We start from the raw sequence: 23,117 nt of genomic DNA, 5'->3' as shown, positions 1-23,117 counted from the left end.
ATAACCAAACCCAAGATAATTCTGACCCCCCGATTCGAATTAAAAAATTGTCGAGTCTCCATACTACTTTACAACATTAGGCGATAGGTGATTATAATCGTCCAGTAAAACATCTTGCTTAAAAATCTGGATTTGCCAAACTCATGTTTGTACTTGAGAGCAAAAATAAGATTTTCCTTACGTTTTCTACATTTTGTGTGAGTCGCATTTTGAGGGCGCCTTAGTGAGATTCCAAATTGTTTGTATTGGCAGGATACAGACTTTAAAATGAATTGAACGTTCTAGGAGACTTTCAGGTCAGACACGTAATATTTCAGTTAGTTCTTGATTTGAAGAGGAGTTTGTAGTACTGTTATTCCAAATCTACATATACCATAGGTAGATATGGTCTTAGTACATGGAAGAGGTATTCATCTTGAAAAGGGGTGGCTTGAGGAACATAGAGGCCACCCTTTTCCAAGGCGTTGAGTATACTCAGTCTTGCCATTTTCGTAAAATATTGCACAAATATTAATACCTCATACTTCATACACCAAATTCCAATTTTTTAAAATTTTATTTTAGTAAATCACGAATGGTCAAACTAATGGAAAGTTATCTGCGAAAAATATACACCTCTAATTCATTTCCCCAATACACGTGAAACTGATTTCTATTCTTAAAGAGGTCAGTTTTCATCTGCAATTCTAAATCCCTCTTAATTTTTAACAGAATTGCAAATATCGATTTTCGTAACCACTGTTTATCTCACTTCTCTGATTACGCATTCTATGATTTTTCCGGCTTTAAATGTAATATCAACTGTTTATCCGGAAGCTCACCATTTCATATACTTTGGTTCAAAATCACTATATCATCTGACATAACCACTCCAAGACTTTGCGTCGGCACAAACAGCATTAACAGTATGGTACACAAATTGAACTACAGTGGCCACAAAGTTCCTATGCATGATAGTTAGAAGTTATCTGTATGCTCCCCTCCATTCTCTGCGCAAATTTTAATTTTTCCCCATGTTCTTCTGGACATCTTCGTGTTGACGGCTGGAAAGTCATAAAAGTAGTCCCTCATAGCTGTTTTAGGTCTTCAACTGTTATTAGGTGGAGTTGAGAAATTTCTCTTTCACAATGCCCAAAGCGACTTCCAGGAAGCCACACCATATCAGACCTATGTCTAATCCATTGTCCACTGAATTTGTCGTCAAGATATCCTCTCACTGAGAGAGCATAATCTGCTGGTGCACCATCTTGTTGCAGGATAGCTATTGCCTCAGACCTTTCTCACCCAGCTGTGGAACTCTGAAGCATGTCCAAATAAGCAGTTTGATTGACACTTGTATCGAAAAAGTATGGCCCTAACAAGTGATCTGAAATTGCTACCCATATAATGACACGAAGATAATGCTGCTCAATTTCCTAATAAAAATTAAGATTTTCTTTGCACCAAAAATAAACATTCCTCAATCGATTGCTAAGGTAAATAGCACACTTATCCGAAAAAATACTCTTCATCTTGATTCAATGGTGGAAAATTGCTGCAAAATAGCCTTGTAAGTGACCTCACGAGTGGCCAAATCTCTATCAGAAAGCTCATTAACATATCCGCTTAAATGGCTTCAATCCCAAATACTTTTTCATTGTTCTTTGAACTGTGGAGCATGGAATGCCTAACTTAGAATATCATTTTTGAGATGATTTCAGTGGTGAGATCGAGCAGAACGCTTCAGCAATGTCCACATGGCATTGAAATGATGCTGGACGACCAGAATTCTTTAAAGAATTCTTCAGTTGCCATTTTCTTTCTTCTGTTGCCACATTCTTGAGAAGTGGCAACTGAAGTTTAACATTGACAAATGCAAAGTACTGCATATGGGTAGAAGTAATCCCAGAGAAACGTACCAACTGTGTGGTACTACACTTAGGGTGGTAGAAAATGAAAAAGATCTTAGAGTAGTTGTGTAATCAGATATGAAGTTGTTTTCTGAGCAATGCAGACAGGCTGCCAGAGCAGGTCATAGGTATTGTCAATGATATACAGGAATTTTGCTAGTTGGGAAAGGGAGGTGATTATCTTTTTGTACAAGGCAATGGTCAGGCCACGCCTTGAGTCAGTGGCGTATCCAGGTGTATTGTAATGGGGGAATGGCGACCAGGTCCATGTATCATCGTAAGGGGGGGGGGGCATGGGCGACCAGGCTTTTGAGTTTTTTTTTAGAGCGCCTCCTGCTTTCTTTTTCTTTAATTTAAAATTTTTGGTTAAGGGGGGAAATATTCCCTCTCTGCCCACCCTTGAATACGTCCCTGCCTTGAATACTGCGTACAGGTCTGGAGGCCTCATTTTAGGAAGGATGTTGAGTTGCTTGAGCTTGTTTCAGACAAGGAAAACACGATTGGTGAGGGGAACGAAGGGATCCTCTTACCAAGAAATTACAGCGGCTAGAGATAGACACCTACGAGGTGATCTGATTGAGGTGTAAAAGGCCTTGAATGGGTTGAGCACGCTGAATTGTGATGGGATTCTTCCACTTGCTCAGATTACGAACATGAGGGAACATAAATTCAAATTGAGGAAAGTCAGTTGTAGAATAGATGTGCGGAATTTTGCCTTTAACCAGTAGGTGGTTAATTGCTGGAACAAACTTCCATCTGTCGTTGTGGAAGTTGATAGCTTAAATAAATTCAAGGAGGAACTGGACTTTTAGAGGGAATGGATGTGTGAAATTGGATTTTCTTTTCTTTTTTTTTTGGCTGATGCTACATAAGCTTGCTTTCTTGCATCATATGCCTCCATTACTGCTACTATTACTACGACTAATAATAATTAACAGACGACACAATCGCATACACAGGACTCTGTGGCCATTCTGTACCTTTGTCAAAATCAATATAATTATCATAGACTGTTTCGGAAATAGTTACGTATTCCCATCCTCAGAGTGACTGGACAATATTTAGCGTTGCAACCTGCCTTTATAATTTGTAAATATTTCTGGAACTACAGTTTGAAATTATTGCTTTTTCTCAACGTAGTGTAATGTCTTCCTTAGTCAGTTGATGTTTAATTCATAAAAATTAATTATTAATATTATTACCGATAATCTTCTAATATATTCCATATATTTATGTGATAATTTAATGATTTTAATTAATATTTAATACATTTTGAGACTACTGTATATTGGTCGAATGAGATGGATCTTTTCACAAAAATAAGGATTGAAACGAAAGCCTCTAGAATATTTTTGGATTCTGACATTTTGATAAAAAATGAAGATTTGAATCTCGTATAAAAATAAGTTTTCATCTGGTTAGCTCCTGTTGAATAGGATTAAATACGGAGACTTTAATAAGCTACGATGATGGATGAGGGCTTAGGATTATAGCAAAGCATGGCATCTTATACTTACGCAACCTTCTGAATACATTAACACTGTTGACCTACACACGATTTTAGAATACCTTGGTTAATTATGTAGAATAAAAATTAGTGAATCAGAATGACCAAAAATGGTCTTAAATTGACCGAACTCAACAACATGAATTGTAGAAAGAAAGAAAGAAATCTAGGGATGGCAAAAAATGGACATTTTAGAACTTTTTGTAATAGTTGAAAAAATATATATATCTTCCTCCCTTCGTTTGACCACATTTTAATTTTCTATAATGCCTTTCTCATATGCAAACGAAAAGTGCTTGCTTAATAAACCGAGGACCGGTTTCGGCCATCGATAAGTAGGTAGGATACAAACGGTCAAGGTCAAACAGGTGCTTACACTTTTGCGGAGTAAAAAAATTGACAAGAGGTGACTTTGAAAGATCACTTGGCAAAATAACCTTGTTGTCTAGGCTAACCGGACTACGGTGAGGTCGTGAATAATAATGAGCATGTCTACGTTTATCTAATCACTCTCTCTTTTTCTATTAAAAAACGAAAAAAAATATGCAAAGTTTGGTTAAGACTAAGTAAAATGTACGCGGGTTTTAAAAATCGTCACCACATTTCTACACAGGCCATGGATAACTGACCTTTCATGATGTGGTTTTTATGGAGACGTACAGCATGCGACAGTGTTTATCATAATTATTTTTTTATTTAATGGTAGTAATCCCAATTAATTAAAAGAAAAGGCAATGTTTAAAATTATGTACAGTATATAATTTTTTTGGCTTTTTAGAAGTGTTTCTCACGAGGCTCAGGTGACAATATGACTGATGACGTACTGATCACGTCACTTTTTGCCTTCCTTGGTTTCCCCACTGAAAAGCTTAATGTCATTAAGTCTCCAAGATCCTTACAGTATCTCTCCGCCTTCTTTAAAATCTGTGTTTCAGATTTAATTTCTGTCTTTTTTTTATCCTGAAGGGGGAACCCTCCTGATATGTTTCCTTTTCTATGGAAATTATCTACATCCAACCGATTCATGAGAAGGGTGACAAATCCTTGCCTTCCAATTGTTCTTATTATTGCTCTTTACAGACTAATTTAGAATCCTATTAATTGTCCATTTTTGAAACCTTCCATCTGATTATTTAACGACCATTAATCAGATGGAAGGTTTCAAATTAATTAATCAGATGAAAGGTTCTGTTATTTATATTGGTGACCATTAATCGTAGATAAAGAAATATGAAGTCAATATTTATAAGGGTGACCATTATAAATTCAGTAAGTGCTGATCAAAGTTTTTATCCTCATCTATGTAACTCATCTGTTGATAAATTTCATGGGAAAGTTTTCAGACACTCGAGAAGTTTCTCTAGGCTAGGGCTTCTCAAACTTGCGATACTGCGATCCCCAAGAAGAAAACTAATGATTTCATTTGGGTTACAGTTGGACAAGAAATTAATACACCGCTTACTTTTAATAACCCCAGGGGCCTACATCTGATGAGTATGTGCTTGGTACACCCAGGGTCCTAAGCTGGATATCATTATTCTTCTCTTTCTCTTGGTGATTCCCTCCTATTTCTGACTCTCTCTCTTTGGGTAACTCGGGAATCTTTTTTTTTTTTTTGGCTGGTGCAGCTTAAGCTTCTGGCTTCCTTGCACCTTACAGCTAATAATAATAATAATTAACGTTTAATGTGTATATCAAATGAAATGACAGAACTCTACAATTTTATGAAATGAAGTCGTTTCGTTTGGAAAAAAAAAAAGTAAAAATTCAAACCATATTTTTTTTAATGAGATGCCTTTCCGCTTAATTCTTTATACACATCAGTATCCAAAATTCAGGAAGGGACATTGTGGAAAGTTTTATTTTCAAAGAAGTGTCAGTGGAAACATCAGTGAATTGTTTCTCCACAATGTCTATAACATAATGATAATTTAAAGAATATAATATTGTTTGCAGTTCATAGAACTTGTGGCCCTGCTAAGAAACATAATCAGGTCGAAAACAGATTCGTAAACTGAATAATTCTTAAAAAGTCCGAACTCAATTACCATGCCTTAAGAAAAATTAAAAGGAAAAAAAAAAAAAAATTGCTATCCCATTTTCTCCCGAACCCCCGGGGGCGGGGAGATCGGCAACCTAGAGTTTGAAAACCTCTGCTCTAGGCTTTTTTAAGGCTTTCTGTCGAGTTTGTTGCGAAGATCTAAGCAAGCTTCCATTTTATTGTTTATCCTTCTCATTATTTTTCCTCTTGTGGTTTTAGGAGCATCAGCAACTTAGGTCATATTTGCTGCGCCTTATGTATTATGTCTGTAAATTGTTCGTGCTCTGTGGTCTTTCTATTGGATGAAAAATACGAGTTTCAAGGAGAAAAAACCTCGTATGAGGCCGATTAACTCAGCAACGTTATAGAAAAAAGCCTATAAAAATTCCTCGTATCATTGACGGAATTCGAACTTGGGTCTTTTCCACTGTGGGAAGCGCATTATACCAACTGTGCTACCCACGAGGGATTTCCTCTCTGACTGCTCATTGTGTGGCATGGTAAATGATCTGTCTTCTGACTTAACAACTAATTCTGGAGTAGGATCGTTGTTGTTGTAGGGTTTTAGGCGCATCAGCAAGTTTGACTATATAGCTCTGTTATATATTGTCTGTATAATTGTTTGCTCATGGGTCGATCTGCACCCTGTGTGAGCTGAAAAATCTGGAATAATTCACTGGAAGAAAACCTACTCTCCTCGCCTTAGATTGGTTAATTACAGCCCCGGTTGGAGAAGGACTTTAGAAATTCCTCCAGTTATAGAGGAGAATCGAACCCAGACATCTCCAAACGTGTGACAAGTAGCAAAATTATTATACTGTACTGACACGGAGGACCTGGAGTAGGAGAAAACGGGGTAAATATAGCACTTCAAATTTTTCGTCTGCCTTACTTTCTTATAGCGACCAAAAGATGTCTAAGTAATTCAGAATCTTGTTGTGAAATATAAAACGAAGGGATTTTGCTTATGACTTCAAACTGTGTGTGGACATTTGTAAAATTTCAAATGATATTTTAAGCACATTAAAATTTTTATTATTGTATAGGCCAATGTGTTTGTAGATTTTTATCAAAGGATTTAGAAACATGCTCTTGTTACACCAGAGAGAGAGAGAGAGAGAGAGAGAGAGAGAGAGAGAGAGAGAGAGATAATTTTTAAGAAGACCGTATTGATTATCAATAAAAAGTGGATGGACTGAGATACTTGAAAATTAACTTTTCAAAGATTTTAGTGACAGTGTTGAATATGGTAGTGAGTTGGTAACTAATGGGATTAGTTCTATCTACTCTTTTTTTTTGTAAATTATTAAGTACACAAGCGGAAGGATGGAATTCCATCAAGAAGATAGTAGTTGAACAAGCAATCAGAATAGAAATAAGAGAATCAATATATCTCTTGAATGTGTTGGAAACAGCATCTAGACCACGAGCAGCAGAGACTTCAGTAGTGCATCTTCAATGATATATTAATTTTTCCTAACATTTTTTTCTTTTACAACCGACTTTCATAAGTTTGAAAGTTGATTCACACGCGGTGCAAATTATAGCAATGCAGTTTTGGGAAAATATTTACCAAATACAACCCATAAGATAAAGTTTACAGTTCTTTTAAATGTATACATACAGTAAAGAAACTATTTTCTTAATTTACGCAGCAAATTTCGTCATAAATATGTTGATTATACCCCGGTCTTCTCCTTTATCCTAGAGTTCTGTTTTTTTTTTTTCTCACTTACTCTTTTTTTTTTTTTTTTCCTCTTGTATGTTAATGACCTTCTCGCACTGACTGGAAATCCTGTCCATAATTGGTTCTTTACATCTTCCCCTTTTTTGGCACACAAGATGTAAATCGGCCTTTGAGTACATTTGTATGAACATAATGCACTGTCAAACCATACTGCATCTTGTAAAGAAAAACGACACAAGTCAAAAAATTATTATTTTTTTAAATTAGTGTCGTAATTATGCAAAAAGTCATGAAGTTTTTAAAGTGCCAAAAAAAAGTTACATGTTCAGCTGCAGTATTCGCTGCTATACTGTACTATATCATTTTTCTTCCAAGCGCGAATAAATCCAGATAGAAGAACATTTCTCATTTGGACTTGTGTCACTTTTTTCTTCAGAATGTGCAAGTTTTGAATTGGCGTAAAAGTAGTAAACTTGCCAAAATATCTAGAAAGAACAAACCAACCAACCATTGTCAAAACCTGTCTTGAAAATATATTTGTTCACGATATCGGCTTCGAGTTTTGCATCTAAAAAGATAAATTATATATAATTCAAAAAGTCTCAACCAGGAATCGAGTTTAATACTAACCGGAATGTAATGAGTTAATTTTGAAATAATGCGTTTCAGCAAATGAATAACTGGTATTGTAAATCAGGACATCATGAGAACCAAGTCGCAGTTTGATTAGTTGTAATGGGTAAGGCGATTTCACGCGTGTTTTTGTTACTCCTGATATGTGATCAAATCCTGATATAGGAATTCTTTTTTCTCTAAAACTATTCCTTGATTCTTTTGACAGAATCAAAGAATTTTGAACTCTTCAACTCAATTCTGTTTAACTTTGTCAAACAAGAATTTGCTGTCATGTTTATAAACGCTGGGATTTCTATGCAAAAACACACCGGGATTAACCCTGACTTTTAACCTTTCTTGACATAAGCATATTACAAGTATCGCTTTCTCAGCATTGATAAAAACGGAGGTTTCTCTTTTTCTCTCAGCGTTATTTTTCTTTAAAGCAGCTGCCAACTCTTACAAATTAAAAATCTTTCCTATCGTGGAATATCTTTCCCACATCTAGACTGGTGCACCCAGAATATCTCCAAAACTTGATTCTGTCCAAAAGAGAGCATTTGAGTTAATGATCCCCTTTTTCCACAACTCACTATATTCCCTGTCACAGAAATGCTAATTTTATGCTGCACGCTATTTGTACATTCAAAAATAAAAATAAATAAATTAAATACAGATCATCAGATGATAAAGGTAGAAAATTAGTGAAGACAGAAACGCCTTCGCTAATCCATTCCAACCATTGCTAAATGCACTGAACTACTTTTTACGTTTTCATTCGTATTCAGGGCTGGCAGATGCCATTAATAATAGCATCAGCCTACGATTGTCATAACCTGCTAGGAGATTTTTGGCCCACCCACGCAATAAACCTACACAGATGTGAAGACCACCTGTTGATCTGTCTTTCTTTTCTTTTTTTTTTTTTTTTAAGTGAAAAAAAGTAAAGCATAACTTTGTCTAACGCCAGTACTTAAGAATGAACGATTTTAGTCAATTATCATCAAGAATCGGCTTTTTTTTTTCCTAATGCATTTAGGGAAGTGATTCTCCCCCCCCCCCCCACGCACACACACTTGTCCCTCAGCTTTCATTTACTTAACTATGGGGATTTGTTTCTGCAGCTTCTTCAGCCTGAACCTCTCATGTCGGCACAATTATCAGCATCATAAAGCTTTATGTGTCTAAACACTCTCCACTCTAAATCCCTAGCACAAGGACGGACCGCTACTTTTATCGTATACAAAAAGCACCGTCCTAAGTACAGATGACGGCTAGGGTTACACGCCGGTGACCCTCGACAGTTCGTGTTTGTGTGTCAATACAACGACCATTCTGTTACGTCAAGTACCAGCGACTCCATTTGTTTGTAATGTAGTGTCGACGCTGACAGATACCAGTAACTTTTAATTCGGATAAAATTAGAGCATCGACAAAGTGTGGGGGTTGTGGATGGGGAACACCTAAAGGGATCATTGTTATTTTGCTTCGCTTTTTTTTTTTTTTTATCTGTTGTTGGTCGATAGCCAAGACCACTTTGGATCCTGTTTGACTTGTCCACATTGGACAAGAGTTCGGCATTGATTAGATTGTGACGACAATGGGGGCGGTATTGTCTCGTACCACAGTTTAGGGACCTCAGTGTAATGAACGAAGTCTGCAACACACTTATTTAAATCATCAGATGTATTGTTTGATCCCGATATGGTCTTTGAACAAAGACATTACGTATGTCAGTTATACCAATATAAATACAGTAATGACTAACTCTCCATGAACAAATAAAAGAACAAATCTATATTCAGAAGAAACCTAAATGCAAGTTGGCAGACGTTTGGGTTTCTTGTGCTTTTGCTCTTCTTCTTTGTCCTTTATCCTTTTTTATATTGTGCAATTAGAAAGGGATGAAACGTCAAGTATCATACAAGGATTCAAAGCCAGCTAATGCTTTGTTCTGATATGAGTTGGTTCTATCATTTCTATTAGTGTTGTCCATGTTCTTAGAGAGCGCGCTACTCATGTCGAACCGGCGAATCTGAGGGGGGGGGGATAGCCTAAAAATTTAGCAGGTTAAAAACAGCTTGGGGGTTTTACTCATTTTACCTTACAATTGTAAAATACCGTGTAGTTAACTTTGGTGCCATATTGAAGGATTTCTGTTAGTGGCTTAGAAGGAACTGTTATTAATTATATACAGTATTATATACTGTATATTATATAATTATTACCCCTCGTAGATAAGCGCGGTGATGACGATCCCTCCTTCCATACTGTGGGAGAAAGACCTGGGTTCGAATTCCGTCTAGACGTCAGAAACTTTTTATGACCTTTTCTCAAACCGTAATTAATCGGTCTTCGGGGGGGGGGATGGTTTTTCATCTAGAAAAAACAGACATTTTGCGAGCATAACACTGATTCCTTATATGCTTATAGTCTTAGTTACTTGGCGAAAAAAAAACGAACAAACAATATAATTAATAATAGTACTTTGAATATGGTGAAGAATGGAGGCTGTTTCACTTCCGTTTCAAGGTGAAGGATCGAAAGAAAACACTGTCCTCCTCCCCTCAGAGTATCCAGGGTAATTCGCACGTGTATTGTAAATTTAGTTTGGACTACTGTAAATATGAGATTTTTTAAATGGATGGGCTTTTTAATTTCAATGGCTGCCATATTGTTTAAGGATAATTGATAAATAGATATGAGTTGAGTCATCATCAGAATCAAAAATTTGGTTTAATCAGTATAAATACGAAAGTTATTAATGTTATTAACACAATGATGTCATAAGATTGCTTTCCAGTTTTGAAAAGCAAGCTAAAAATATATCACCCTATTATTATCAAAATATCTTTTCTATATATATAGAAATGATATTTTGATCAATCATTAATCGATCAGTAATCTCAACTTAAGTCCCTTTTTCAAATTGCAATAGATCCCGATGCTCTTTGAATTTCCCCTTATTGGAGGAATGCTAAATTGTACTAGCATTTTCCCTAGAATGCCTGTACAAGTATCTTCTTCTTCCAATCACATAGCTCCCTGAGGAGTTGTTGTGGCCACCAACAAATTCCTCCAACTGCATCGATCGTGTGCTATACGAGCAGCATCGCAAAGTGTCATGCCCAGAAGTTCACTGATTCCATCCTTCCACCTAGTTGCAGGTCTTCCTCTGCACCTCTTCCCCTCGGTTTTTCCTTCCTTTATATTCTTCAACAGAAAGTTTTCCCTTCTTACTATATCACGAAAAAACTGAGTTTTCTTTTGTTGATGCTATTGAAGAAGAATTTTAGGCCTGCCAATTTTATTCAATACCCACTCATTTGTTCTTCGATCCAAGTAAGAAATACGCAGTATTCTCCTGTAGCACTACATTTCAAATGCCTCAATTTTCTTCCTGTTAACTCTTTTCGGATTCCATCCTTCACATCCATAAGTGGCAACTGGAAAAATTAACGAATCAATGATTCTCAGCTTCGTCTTTAGGGGCAGTTCATGATCTCTCCATAATTTTGTCATACCAGCCACCAACGTTTTAGCATGTACAAGTATACGTTTGTAATATATAGGGTATAACAAGTTTGGAAAAAATAAAAATAAAAAATCGATTACTGGTGAATTATTGGTCGAAGAATTTATATCATCAGTACTGAGTATAAAATGCACATTATTAGGTCTTAAAATAAAAGTCAAATAATTGAAATACATATGAAAGGGAAGTGGCCTTAGAGAGGATACCCTTCGTGCTCCTGTTTGAAATAAAACATACACTCTTTTAACCCTTTATTCTTTTCCTTTGATTTAGTCTTTCTGAATCACATTAACCCAGCCAAACTTGGACCGACCGTTATGTATTTTCATGATAACAGTAGAAAAACGAAAGAATCTCTAGCTTTTTATTTGGAGAGATGGAAATAATAGCGTAGAAAAATTTTGTTTAGAGAAAATGAATAACATACTCCTAAAACGATCATCAGAGGAAGTGTAATAACTCTATTCATCACAGTGTGTTATTCATGACGATTTGATATTCATCACAGTGTGTGATGAATAGCAGATGCTGTGTAGTCTCTAGGGATCAAAAGATTTTTCTCACACAATCAAGTCTAACAGAGTCTTCATTCAACTTCATAAACTGTTGGTATCGATCCTGGATTACAGCAGTGATAGTGAAGCTGGAGCGTATATAGGCTTTCATTAGCTTTCAGTGCTATTGCCTATCAGAATATTCATTGTTATCGCAAGAATTACTCTAATATCTTGTAAGCAGCGCGGTTTGTTACCTCTTGATCTGTGGAGGTATAAACACAGATTGAAATTTATCAAGTCTTAATTTATTCTTTGGTAGCCCCTTCCTCTCCGTACCGTGAATAAGTACTTCAGATGAGAGTGAAAGGTAAAATCCGAAAGTATACGGCTATGATAAGAAGAGTCAGCAGAGCGGACTGGGGTTTGAAGCATAAAGCTTTGTCTCTCATCTATAAAGTGGCGTTTCTCCCAATTGTGTGTTATGGAGCCTCAGTTTGGTGTACAAAGGCTATCCTGGAAAAGAACAAGCGTAAACTTGACTCAATACAAAGATTCATGATGTTATCTATCTGCAGGGCATGTCGCACTGTCAGCACCCCTGCCCTACAGGTTATTACTGGATGCTTGCCACTCTATCTTGAGGTGATTAAAAGGGGACTTTACCATCGATTAAAGAAGGGAATTCCGACACAGTTGTTAAATCTTCAACTGCAGCTTACCAATGACCTGAAACAAGAAAGAAAACGTATCTTCACACACCTTCAAGGAATTTGGCAGCATTCATGGGAAACCACGCCCAAAGGAGAAATTACCAGAAGATTCCTCCCATCCATTGACATGACTTTCCCGAAGTCTCCTTCCTGGTTTTCACCTGGACTGCAAGTTACATTCCTGATCACAGGACATGGGCCCTTTCAACAAAAATTGACAGCAATGGGAATTGAAAGCAATCCATTCTGCCACTGTGGCGAAGAGGAGTCATGGGGGCATCTCATGTATGAGTGCCCTGCTTACGATGATTGTAGGCTCAAATTTTTTACTGAAATCCAGGAGAACCCTCGTAACCATGAAACATACCTGCTTCAGAATGAAACAACATACAAAGCCTTAACGAGTTACGCACAAGCTGTCTTTACCATCAGACGGGCAAAGTTTGCTGAACTTAGAGCTGCTCAGAACAACGACCCTCATGTACAAACACAAACTGGGGTCGGATAGCATTTTCCCGACTGATAAAAGAGTAAGACTGAAGATTAAAATACTATGCTGGCATCATCATGGTTGGCACTACTTGAAAAGCTGACTCCCAGAGAGTGCTTGGCCTTTGGCACTCGCACAGTGGCGCCTGCCCCTGTGACTTTTGATCCCTCTACCCATCCCCTATTTCTCCTTACTCGGGTGGACTGCCTTCTCTATCTGTCCACTTTAGCTTGTTCCTCACATTCAGACCCCCCTTCCTCTTGTTCCCCAGGCCTTCTCTTCTCTTCTCTTTCTCTCTTTTTTTTTTTTTTTTTTTTTTTTTTTTTTAACTTGGTCTTCGTCCAGGACGCTCAGGCGACCCTGGCGGAGACTAGCCAGAGAATAATGGGCAGCCTGGCTACCTCCTAGCGGTGTGTGCGGGCAACGTGAGGTCCCACCAGGGGCCCTGCGGCCAAATGCCAGGACACCCAACAGAACCTAACGCAATATGTCATATACAACAGACAACACTTTTCTGGCATTTACAGTAGTTCTGTATTCTTCACAGTGTACATATGGCGCAGATGTGAGAAATCACAGGTGGCGCCTGACCCTAACACTATGCACACTATGCTATCTCCGTACCGTGAGCTTCCGTTTCTTGTGTCCTACTTCTCTGCCCGTCGACATTTCACTTTTAGTATTCCTACTGCAATACGAATCCCTTATCAGGACCCTGCCCTGTCCTAGTCAGTCCCCTTCCTTATCCTGTTCATCTGAAAAGTTTCCGATAAAATCATTACTAATCAAGATGGCTGATACCAACTATGGTCCATACCACAATACATAGCTGTTCTCACTGTAGTGTACCCTGTTTCACATTTATCATAATTTAACCTATACCTGTAACGTGTTGCACACTCAATAATTTATCTTTTTCCGGATGTAATTCGATCCAGGGAGCGACCACATGTAGAATGCATTTCGTCATCATTGCCAGCCAATCAATGGAAGAACGAAATAATTTTACATAAAAAAAGTTAGGCTTTGCCGCCCCATATAATGAGTCAGTTGTTATATATGCGACGACTGAATCAGATCACTATATACACAGAGTCCTATTTATACACTGTCTAAAGAGGTTTTTTTATTTTTTTATTTCCGTTTCAGCTGGTGATTGCTTGCAATTCTGTATATGTTAAAATTCCTTATTTAAATGGTCCTTTAAAAAAAAAAATATATATCTATAAATCTTAACTATATAGGTTCATTGTATCTTATAACACATAAAAGCGTGTTGTTAGAGAAATCAATTTATCATTAAATATAGGCCTGCGTAATTTGCAAAAAAAATGTAGACTTGAAATCGAAATTTATTCACTCTCAAGTTTATATTTTCCACAAATAAATTGTTGAAAATATAATGTGGAATTTATATGCGTATTTACGTTTCCTAATGGGAATTCCTGCCTCCATTTTATTTATTATTTTTTTTTTCGAGCGTAAATTTTCATTCACTTTTTTGGTCAGTTGAGTCTTCTAACACTTTGATCGCACAAGTTTAATAAAAGTTTAGTTTAATCGTTCATTATTTTCGAACTTTCGAATACTGTTTTCAAAATATTTAATTATTTTTATGATCGGTCAAGAATTTTGCAGTAGTAAAATAAGATATAGTGCCACCATCATCATATTTTACAGCAATGAGTTCTGAAAAACTTCTGCTCCTCTTTATATAGCAATTTATTTTTCCATGACATGATATTTTCCTCACTCAGCAACTGAAGATTCATTCCAGACATCCTTGAAAGAAACTTTGTTGCGTAGCTCATAATGTTGCTAACCAACCACGCGAAGCATTCATTTTTGGCTGGATTTAAACACTGGGAAGCTTCCTCAACCTCGTCAGTTATCGCGCTTACGTAAACCGTATTAAAACAAAATTTTCTACTTTAAGATTCACTGTAGACTTCATTTTAATTTCGTAACTGTTTTCATACTACTTCTTTAAATTATACGTTTTCTTGTTACGGTTCCTAGAAATTTTTGTTTCAACCAAAGGTTAATCAATTCGCAGTGATTTTGTTGCTGTTTTTTTTTTTTTTTGCATTATTTCTAATGTCTTCTTAAACACATTCTGTCCACTTTATTAATTATACAATAGTTTAATTTTTTTTTCAAAACACAACTTGCATTAGCGTAGTCTTCAAACTTTCCACCTCCTGTCAGGGAACCAGATCTTCAGGTTTGAAAATCAAATCGGGAAAACGAATTCTGGAGATGAAAAGTCGGGATGAAACGCACTCTGGAGATGAAAAGTCGGGATGAAACGCACTCTGGAGATGAAAAGTCGGGGCATTTCTGGGACCATCTATAAAAGCCAAGGTTATGTAATTTTGATTGCGCTGGCTTTGGACATCCCGATATTAGAAACGTTAATATTATATCATAAAACGCTGCACAAAAAAGATATGTAATTTTATTTTTGGTTCGAGTAAAATTATTTTACTGTAGGGACAAAAAAGAAAAAAAAAAAAAAAATCCTAACCATGTTCTGTATAAGAAGAAAAAAAATAATAATAACTACAAAAACACTAGATAATTCTATTCAGTAATGTTTGTTGTGTTCTTCACTAAATTTTGTTTAGATTTTCTGTTTAATAACGAAGTTAAAATTTCAAACTTGTCGATGTTTAAGTAGTAGTTACTTGCAGAATTTCTTTCAGTATAGAGGCTTTCATTCGATTCTGCTGTTCAGTACAGTGTATTTTCAAAGAAAATATTGTCACATTAAGCGTGATGTTTAGCCAATTAAAAAAAAAAAAAAAGAGTATCTAGAGACTTCTGACCGTGGAAAAGTCTAGGGTCCTAATTTCGTCTCGAATGAAGAATCCCTTTTATAAACACTTATTTTCACAACATGGCCGAAAAAAAAAGAGGAAAAAATTGATTGGTTTTGATGAATCTGAAGTTACAGCCGTCCAAATTCAGGAGTCAACTCTAAGGGCAGATAAAATAGTAGTTTCATTGCGCCCTTTTCATGTAATAAGCGGCTAAATTTGCTGGTAGTCCAATGCTTCCAAAATGGAAGCAAGGGACATACGTCAGTGACAGAACATGATGAGGAGTGAGGCCTCGTGCTACATAAGCTACGTATCAGTTGGGCGCACCTGGGTGTGGTGTATGTCCAAATAACGGTTTCACCTAAGTTGTATTGCATGAACAATTAAGTTCGGTAGTTGTAGTAGCATAATGGTGTTTTACTGTACATGTACTTAGTTTGTACTTGATCTACCGTTTATCATCTATGAAATCCTGAATATTGTCTATCGTATCATTCTAACAAATTTTGCTGACTTGTGTTACCTTGTAGCTGTTCCTTAGCGAGTTGCCTTATTGTGTGAACATAATGCCAGATTTATGTAGTTGGGACCTTGTCGAATATATTTTTAGAAGCCCTAAAATAAGTTTGACTACCTTATTTTAGACTAATAAGATTAGTATTGTTCCCCGTATCAATACTAATCTTATTAGTCTGAGGCCCGCTGCTACCTTAGGGCTCTTTGAGCAACTGCACTCTGGTAAATCCGACCTTCAGTCTAACAAACTACTGTTGTACTGACTGTGCTTTGCGATATTATCAGAACAAGAGTCCGAGCCAAATAATATGGTGAACTTGACGTTTCCTGCTCCGATCCAATTAAACACCTTTAAGATGTTTTAGAACGATTATTGAACAGGTTCTAGTTCAAGCAGAGAACTAGTTAAAGCCTTATGAGAGAAGCTGGACAAGTTTACAGTATTCAAAAAACAAAAATTTCAGCTCGACCGACCATTGGAACTTATAGAAACAATACTTTGCAGTAGTGTTTTTGAAACTTTTTTTCTATCACTAATCCCTTTTCAACTGAACCCTAATTTTTTAAAAAATAATATGTGTGTACAGATATATATATATATATATATATATATATAAATTATATATATCCATGGAACTTTTGCAGAATTCCTAAGATATTTTCGAAACCCCAGGGTTTTGCCTATATTTGGAATCGAATATCATTGAGACTTGAACTTTTCTTTGGAACGATAGTGGTTTTTTTTTTTTTTTTTGTTATGATATCCCTTGGAATCTTAAAATCTTCGACATCGTGCTCTTCTTAGATTCGGATAAAACGAAAATATGCAAAAATTTATTCTTTTGCAAGATATCAGTGGAGAAGTATTTTTGTCCCTTTGTAGGTGTGTGTTTCTCCTTTCTTAAATTTTCTATGGACTTCTCTTGTCAGGTTACTCAGTTGTCTCTTTCCATCAGTGTCTTACAAGGAGGAGAGAGTTACCAAATTAGATTTTTAATATTTTAACTTTCTTAAAACGTTTTTAGGGAATATGGCTGTTTATTAATGAGAATATTTGTCTTTTATACATGGGCACATAAAGTACGTGCTGGGTCTCCCATTAGTAAGGAGGATCCAAAACGTAGACTTGTTATTTGTTTGATATGTACCCAGAGCCATAAGAAATTTTCAGCAATAAAAGTGTGCATTTTTAAATTTACATGCAGGCGTACATAACGCTAGTAACGGTTCTGTATGTATATACACCAACTTTTTCAAAGAGGGGGGGTCCTCAAAGTTTCTCGGTGTAAAGATTTACATAACAGGGGGAGGCAATGCCGGATTCAGGTAGTCTGGGATATTTTTGGATGGCCTTTTCTAATGTTTTCCATATTCCATTTTTAACACGAATTGGATATGAAAGAGTGGCGGATGTAAATAAATATATGCAAATGAAATCTACTTAAAAAAAAAAAAGAGCTGAAAATATTTTACTTCTTACACTAGTTTCGTTGGCCTGGTCGCACTCCCCACGACCTTGGAGGCACAGTGCCAAGGCACCCCTTAAGTCGGCCTTCCTGGTGCGGGGAGTGCTGGCAGGCCAGATTTCCTGGCACGGACATCATATAGAGGGGGGGACCTATATCAACAAGTGAAAGATGAGACCCCCTGGCCCCGTATTGACTCTTGACACCCCTGTGAATTCCACTGTGTGGACACACGGAAAACCTGAATCATTTATTATTGTTTGCTTAGAATAATTATTCAGATCCATGGTTCAAGTATTTTAATGATTTGTATAGTCTAGAATTCTTTTCATTTACTAGACTTCTCTTCCTTGCTCCATTTTTTTTTTTTTTTTCTTTTCTGAAGAGACTCCCACCTCTTTTCTGCTGTCAACTTTTCTTGACGATGAACTTAAGAGATCCAATTTTTGAAAATAGAGCAGGTAAATCAGTTAAGGATATAAGGTAAAGGAGACCGCAATGTAGTCCGAAGCGACTAGACGTACGCATTTTGAATTCCTGTTCCCCATTGCATTATTACAAATGTAATACATTGAGGATGGTGCAAAGTGTAAGGAGAACTTGCATTTCAGCAAATGAGGAACGTGTCTCCCGTATTAGAAACATTATTCAGCCTGATCGTCAATAGGAATTAGACGTAACCTCTGATATTGGGATCTCATATGATAGTTACCAAGCTGTCGTAATTTTAAACACGCAGGTATTATGCAACTTCTCTGTTTCAAAGTTTTTGAGAGATCAGACGAAAAAAAAAAAACATTTTTAATCTTTTTTTTTAAGAATAAAACCCTCGTAAAATCCTCGTTATAACCTCGAGTGCGTTATTATGAGCTGCTTGATGTTGGATTCCAATTGTGGTTACTTCATTACTATAACTACAGAAGGGTATGGGTAGTTATACTCTCATACCTCCTGTTGACTATGGGCAGTTAAACACCCCTGCAGTTCTTGTTTAGCGAGGCTGAGACTTACAGGCTGGAGGGTATGGGTATACTGCAGCATACCAACTGCTGACATTAAGGAAATGCTGTCCAATTGGGCCAGAGTATGGTCGAGAAGTGGCACCCGAACATTGCCGTAGTTAATCAAAATATAAATTCATTCAATAATAATGTGATTTGCTACTTTCGGAAAATTTTAAAAAACAGACAGAAACAGACAACATTGGACAAGTTCAATGTTGTCTGTCTAAATCGAGTGCTAGTGAATCGTCGGGAAAGGGACAAAAAAGACATCGATCACCAGAATTGGAGTTACAGTACCTGATGTTTTAATGGAAGGTGACTTCCCTTCTAAACAATACATAATTCCTTTCCTCTTCTTCAGCTTCTGTCATCATCGCTCCTCAGTAAAGGTAAAGTTCTGGTTAATTATTTATTTATTTATGTATCAGATTCGGGGCTGGGAACGGATTATTCCAATTTTAGTTAATTCCTATGGAAAAAAATTGATTCTATATTCGTTCGTCCCTCAGGAACGGATTAATGACGAATGTAGAGGTTCCACTGTATTACCAATCGCATGTAATAGCTCGACTCCTGGTAAACGAAATTTTCCATTTGGCTCTTTTAGAAATGCTTGTTCAGCCATCTCAGATTTCATTAAAATTGAACAAATAAAACCAGACTTTTTTTTTTTTTTTTTTTTTTAGAAGAACTATACTGATGATTAGATTTATTAGTTACATACGGGCTTAGAACATTTTTAGCTCATTTTAGAAACAAATTTTTATATATTTTTAATACATATCTCGTTGAGTTATCTACTATACGTGTATATACTCGAGAAAGAAAAATCGTATCGACATTAGATTTTCAGCAAATGTTCTCTTGTTCCTTGGAAGGCTTTTAAATCCAGTTGTGTAGTTCCCAGTCTTCCTCTCCCACACCATACAGAAACAGCTATAATTTTCAAACAAAAAAATAGCTCTTTATCCTTCTCAAAATTTCAGGACTTATTTGGATTATCAAAAGGAAACTTTACGAAATTTCATGTAGGTTAAACCTATTTTCCCCTAGACAATCCTCCCTTCCCCCAAGAAGTACTGCTACACAAATCTGACATCACTGCTATGCATCTTGTGGCGAAGTTTTAGTAAACCCTTCTTGGCTACCATATAAGCTTTTAGCTCTCGAGGTACTACTTTATGTCATGGTTGAGCACTTCTGAATATAATATGATGTTATACGAAATCTAACTTTTATTTGGTATCCGAAATTGTTCTTGTTTGGTTACACCACTGATGGACGTGGAAACAACCGCATCTGAATGGAAGAATGAATATGGGCATTACTTGGGACCTTTCCATGTAATAGTTGGGAGGAGGCTGCGTTTTCTCTTTTACATCGAGGCACTTTTGTTTTGGCATATCCAAAGATAGACCCTCCATATAATAATTTAAAAAACTTGCTATTCGAGACAACTGTATCACCGCATAACAAAATGTTTTAACAATGGGCTTTACAAATTATACAAAATCAAACAGTAGTCCTGTGTGAATTAAAAATAGAGCCAGTGCTTACCTAACTCTCTTGGGCGAAAAACCTTAATGCCGCCAGGATTGAGAGAGAGGCTCATTTAGTGGCACTCTCACACCTCAACGCGAAAAGACTGAACTTAATAATTTTGATATCATATACTTTAGATTTCGGTAAAGCTCTTGATACTATTCCACATGAAAGATTACTGTACAAATTGGAACAGTGTGACATTAGTGGTACATTACTGGTATGGATAAAGGGGTGGGTGAATGGCAGAAGACAGAATGGTTTTAATGGGCATTTTTCTTGGATTTAATGTTATTAGTAGGGTACATCGGGATTCAGTGCTAGATCTGCTGTTGATTTCAATAGAAGTGTGTGTATGAACGATATTGATGAAGGCATATCATGTGTAATGTCTAAGCTTGCTGATGAACTATATAATGTTCATCAGCAAACTCTACAGGCATTTGTATAGGTTCGTTGATAGTACAAAGGTTGAAAGGGAGTTAATGACAGGAATCAGGATATGATACTGCAACAAGATCTAGAAAATGAAACAGATGGACTGAGAAGTAGCAACTAAAGTTTAACGTTTGACGAAAAATACAAGGAAGCAAGCTTATACGTAGTATGCCTTGTTTCCTATCATTGACTAACCTGCCAATCTTTATATCATCTGCAAACGTACACATTAACCTTGATATGTCTTTTGTCATTATCGTTAATAAATATCGAAAACAGCGAGAGGTAGAGCACTGAACTCTGGGGGAAGGCACTAATACCATTACTTCACGAATAACAGTGCCCATTAATAACAGCTCCCTGTCTTTTACCCCTTAACCATCGTTTTATTCATATCTGTAACTTAGGACTAAATTTCACATTTTTCCAATTTGTACGACAGCCTTTTCATGCGGGACAATATCAAAACATTTACTGAAATCTCAGTACTGTAAGTGATGTCAAAAACACCGGATTTTCGGAATTGCGCCTTTTTTTTTTTTATTATGTTATATATCCAAAATCGACATTTCATTCCGGAAATAACTGGTTGTCCTCCTTTTTGGATCTTAAAATGTAGCAGTTATTTTTCCTAACGCTACCTGAAGAAGCGGTAGGAAAAACATCCGCAAAACGTAGGATTTGTCGACTATGTTATAGGTTCTAAACTTTGAGGGTTAAGCAGTTAACCCGATTCGCGTCGGGTTTTCACTCTAATTTTCAATGTATAGATACATGTTATCGTTTAGTTTGGTTTTTGTTTAGACTTTCGCTTCATTTTTTTAAAAAGGAGAACGTTTAATTCAGTATGTACATTGCATTAACAAATGAAATTTATAAAGAATTCCGTAATAGATAAGAGTCTTTCTTATTAAAAAAAAAAAAAAAAATTGTTCGAAGTGATTGATTTTTCACGCGATATGGATTTTATTTCGCTAATTTCGCCATCTTTTCCTGTTCCTTTTAGGTTAAGCATACGACAAGAAGCTCCATGTAACCCCGGACACATGTCCCTGCCCTCCTGTGAATGTAATAATCATCCCCTAGCTTACTGCTGTCCAGGGGGTGGCTCTAGAGCATAACAATAAACAGATAAAAATAATAATATTTCATTCGTTCGTCTTACGCGGAAAGTGCTTGAGCACCAAATTACAAGCCAAAGTCTGAGAAAGCATTTCATGAGGAGAAAGGGAATTCGATATCCTAGCGGCATATATTAGAGATAAAGAGAGCAATTTTAGTTAATGCATGCATTTTAAAAATATTATTTGGGAACTACTAGAATTTATTTCTTAGTTTTTAAAAAAACTATTCAAAGACATCACGTTACAATTTTTATTAGATATACAAAGTAATATTATAACATAATATGTATTGGTAGTCTTGGAAAGGTTAAGCAGTACCCAAAAATAAAACTCACTGTCGCACAAAGACGCACGTATATGGCTTCCTACCTTTTAGTAGCATTTTGTCCTCCTCTTGGCTTTGTTTATGCGAGTTGCTATTTATTGAAAAAAGTATCCAGTCACGTTACAGGGATTCGAAATTACTTGATTAAAAATGAATATCTGCAGTTGTCGCCCGAGCTTGTTCAAATACTGTATTCGTATATTACAGGTAAATATGCAAGGTTAGTAACACGTTTCATATGTGATCTCTGATACTGAAATGCTATAGCTTAAATTATTGGGAACAGTGGCGGATTACCCATTAAGGCAATGAGGCACGTGCCTAGGGGCCCCAGGCTTTTGGGGGGGGGGGCTCCCAAGCCAAGACATTATCCCATAGTGTTCTAAAATAGATTAATGTTTTCAGTAAACATCATAAAAATCTTGATTAATTTAAGCAAAAAATTCAAAAGTACAAAATTTCATTTATTTGCCACCTAACTTTTATTTATTTTTTATTATTATTTTTTGGGGGGCCCCCAAATATAATTTGCCTAGGGGCCCCAACTGTCCTTAATCCGCCACTGATTCGGAATAGTAAAAATTTACAAGTAGCATTTTAATTTCATATTTTCATTACACAACCCCAACCCGTCACTGCTCTAAAACCAAGGGTTGCTCACAGAACTTTATCTACAGGGTTGATAAAGCCTTGAATGGGTTGAGCACACTGCATTTTGATGGGATCCTTCCACTTGTTCAGATTATGAACCTAAGGGGGCATAAATTCAAATTAAGAAAAGACAGTTGTAGAATAGATGTGCAGAAATTTGCCTTTAGCCAGCGGGTGGTTAATTGCTGGAACAAACTTCCATCTGTCGTTGTGGAAGTTGATAGGTTGAATAAATTTAAGGCGGAACTGGACAGGCAT

General features: G+C 36.4%; 1 protein-coding gene across 4 annotated transcripts in view; it reads left to right on the top strand.

Annotated features, from left to right (window-relative positions):
- for (cGMP-dependent protein kinase for) overlaps window positions 1-23,117 on the top strand; it is a 353,560-nt gene that overhangs the window by 127,216 nt on the left and 203,227 nt on the right. The window contains exon 1 of one of the 4 annotated variants that reach the window (XM_090378026.1): window positions 22,334-22,415. The exons of the other annotated variants lie outside the window; for them this stretch is intronic. The gene's annotated coding sequence lies outside the window, so the exon portion shown is untranslated. Of the gene's footprint in view, window positions 1-22,333; window positions 22,416-23,117 lie in introns of those variants that run through there. 4 annotated transcript variants of the gene reach the window in all.

Source organism: Mastigoproctus giganteus, chromosome 7 (assembly GCF_048544385.1).
Source record: "Mastigoproctus giganteus isolate SK-2022 chromosome 7, ASM4854438v1, whole genome shotgun sequence".
Taxonomy (NCBI): Eukaryota; Metazoa; Arthropoda; class Arachnida; order Uropygi; family Thelyphonidae; genus Mastigoproctus; species Mastigoproctus giganteus.
This window is presented reverse-complemented; position numbering and strand designations above follow the sequence as displayed.